Consider the following 3,814-nt stretch of genomic DNA (forward strand, 5'->3'; position numbering starts at 1 on the left):
ATTACAAGGGTGAGATGTGACAAGATCTAGATGGTCGATACACTTTAGTACGAATGGATGTTATTGACCTTAAATTTTGAACGGTCTTTTCGTAGAGCAAAGCGCCGCCCCTTTACCCCACAACCACTCCACACGAAAATCAAAATGATAGCATTACTTGTTAATCAATGATGTCATAAAGTCTTTTTAAAAAATGTCCTTTTGCCTACCCAATAAAGTGCTTCGGAAATCACCAATATTGTGACTATTCATATCATAGTCAACACAACTTGTCCCCCCATAAGCCGACGACTTACATGACCGGCCAAAAATGGGGTATTAGTCGGCCTTTCATGAAGTCGGCGTGCCGTCCACTAAGCTTGTTCTACTCGACAATTCCTATGATCAGTTAAGGGATGTTTAGAAGTCGTCGACTCGGCTGACTCTGATTCAAGCACTCACCCTCATTTTAATAAATCTAAGACCTATATCCTTAAACCAACAAATCATTATGAATGCCACATATGCACCAAGAAAATCAACAAACAGTTCGGGACTAAAGGCTTGGTCGACTCATAATAGCAATTTTGAGAATAATTCAGGACAGACTTTAAAGTAACCAAAGGTGCCCTTTATTAATCTTTTAAAAATATTTACAAAAGAACATTTACAAGACAGTCCATAACAATACAAAAAACCTAAGCGGCTAAAAAGAAAGCCTAGGAGAGATCCATCCCCGCTCCTAGAGTTAAAGGCAAGGGGCTATTGCCAGCAGGTGGCGAAGGAGTCAAGCATATCTCCGAATCGGCCCCATCGCTCTTCTTCTTGTCCGAACCCCAACCGGTCGCTTTGGGTGAGACTTTTCCACCCTCATCAGCCTTTTCGTCAGGGCGCTTCTCAATCACCTTGATCTCCTCATCTGATCCTTCATCCTCCTCCCCTCCCTCACTGAGATCAAGCCTTCCTACCTTGGCTTTCTATCTTCAAGAGCGAATCCAAACAATTGGCGACTCGTGGAGAATAGCAAAAATGGTTGGATGTGCTCCTCATCTTGGCCTGGAGTTGAACTTTAATGTAGTCGAACCTCGATTTGCAAGTGATCGACACCTCCACTTTGCCAAAGAGGCTTTGGCGATACTCCTCCACGACCTCAGACCGATAGGACTCTGGCTCCAGATAGGCGACCCAGCTCTAAGCTTCAACCAGGGATACCTCGGACAAGCACCCTCCTTTTGGAGCCTCATCCGGGCTAGTTCCTCTTCCTCGAGCTTTTCTCGGGAGTGTCGGGTAGCTTGACGCTCAACCTCAACCTGTACCAGAGCACGGTCTTTATCCTGCTACCCCTACGTGACCTGTTTAGATAAATGTATTGCCTTCTTGTTGCTCTCTTGGAGCTAGCATTTGATCCTATCGAACTCAGTGGATTTTTGTGCATCTGAGGCCTTCAAAACCTCTATCATCTGCTCTCACACTTCCATCTCTCACCGCCTATTGCCCAGCTCATCCTCCTTGGCTGACAGCTCCTTGAGGGCTACCTCGAGGTCGTTCCCTACATTAGCTTGTCGAGCCTCGAACTCCCCTAAGAGTTTGAGATAGGTCGTCCGGATTCTCTCCATTCTGCCAAAGAGTTCTTGTTCCATGAGAGCCCCACGAAACAAGTAGCTCTGGAGGGCTTGATAGAGGTCGACATCAGAGACTTCCCCCAGAATTTTCACATCAGCCAAAATTGCTCCACTACTCTCGTTTGGGCAATTCGAGATTCAAGGACCGACCACCTCGTTTGGGCAATTGATTCGATATATTTGCTTTTACTCAATTTTTTATCAATCGCACCTGTGTTTGTTGTTTATACCGATTTCATGCTTCATTATACTAACATGAATATTATTAAACAACAAACAAACACAGGTGCGATTGATAAAAAATTGAGTAAAAGCAAATATATCGAATCAATACAATGTATGGAAGAAATTCCTTCCTTTGTCATTTTCGGTGGAAGATCCTTTATACTAGCTTTTTACCATAAAAAGTTCTCATGTTCATTGCCCATCGGTCTAATTACTTCAGGCATCGAAATACTTCTTTTACCTTTTTTTTTTGGTATGAAAGAGCAAATTCCAAAGTACAATTTATTTAATTACTTTCCTTTTTTATTAAGCGAGCAGTCTTATGGTACTTAATTAGTTTAACATGCAAACAAAGTATCTTGAGTTTGAGTGTTAATGCAACTTAATCCAACCTAACAAGTTACTTATGTCATGCGGGGTCATAGATTTGGATTTTGAAATCCATTGATATCGATATAATCCTACTCAGATTTAGAATAGGAACTCTACCAAACCCGCTTTCTAGATTGTTAATTTTATGGGCATTTATCCAAGACAAAAGAAGTTAACGTGCAATTTATTTTAGTAGTTTAAAGAAAATCGGGACATCATGCTGGAAAAAAGTATGTATATTTAGTCTAAAAGACAGAAAACCACAAGAAAAAACAATGTGCATAATTCTTTGTTACTTCCCCTTTTTTCTTGTGATATTTGATAGGAGCGTACCATTCTAAAATTTGAGAATGAAATTCAATTTGTTTGGTCTTCTTTTTTGTATGACGACTTACAATGCACCTTCCTTTGAGTGCCTAATCGATGATTGTTGTAGTGGTCAAATAATACCTAGTTACTGAATTGTGCAATGCATGCCAAATACTCCTATAATTTGGTACTTGTGCATTTGATTTGGTTTTGGAAAATGATATTTGTACTATAATTTTCATATATTATTCTTATACTACAACTAACAAGTCCTTTCTTTAAAATTATCAAGAAAAATTATGAGTTATCATGGACCCTACTCTTTTCTCTTTTGTTTGTGGGAGCACGGAAATAATATTAGTACAACTATCACTACTCTTTAGTTTTAGACTGCTCTTAGTTTTTTAAATAGAGTTTTCATTCAATTATTTTCTTGTGATATAGAAGATTTCTAGCAACATAAGTATGGTGAAAACTATGCCTATTGGTAAGTAGGAGGTTGGACAATATAAAGTCAAAACTCAAATATTTTTATATATTTTTCTTATTCAAAATTCTATGCATACAATGAAGTTTGATGAATTAGAGTCTATTTGTTTGCATGGAAGTAACCATGAAGTATCTGAAGTAAAAAAAGTGGAGATCACTTCTATTTTTTTGATAGAAAAATGTATTTGTTTGTCTTGAAATGTTATTTTCGGTACTTCCCTAAGGGCCTATTTGTTTGCACCTAAGTAATTATGAAGTAGCTAAAGGAAAGGATGTAGATGCTACTTCTGATACTTTCGAGTAAAAATATGTTTGTTTCTCTGAAAAACCTACTTTCAATGCTTCATTAAACGTCGATGTGGACGCCTACATATCATCCTTACTTCCCAAATATTTTTCTTCCCTTCAAGGCTAGGAAGTAGCCCGAAATAGGAAATAAATAGTTTTTCTTATTAGTAATTCCTTTGATACTTATTTCCTAACAACTTTTCATTATTATCCAAACAAAAAAAAAGTTGAATAAAGAATGAGAACCACTATTTTCTCTACTTCAAAAAATATATGAAACAAAAAAGTGTTGCTTCTAGTACTTCATACTTCATAAATTAGAAACTACTTCTTTGATCTATTTCTTGCTTTCAATACTTCTGCCAAACCGAACAGGCCCTAAATGATGACGTGACAACTATATGACACACATACTTCCTGAATCTTTTCCAACTCTCGGAATTCAGAAGTGTTTCGGAAGTAGCTGAAATCCACATCAATTTAGGAATAAAATTATTTTTTATTATATGGAAATTCTTCATTGCAGATAA

Source organism: Asparagus officinalis, chromosome 9 (assembly GCF_001876935.1).
Source record: "Asparagus officinalis chromosome 9, Aspof.V1, whole genome shotgun sequence".
NCBI classification, from domain to species: domain Eukaryota; kingdom Viridiplantae; phylum Streptophyta; class Magnoliopsida; order Asparagales; family Asparagaceae; genus Asparagus; species Asparagus officinalis.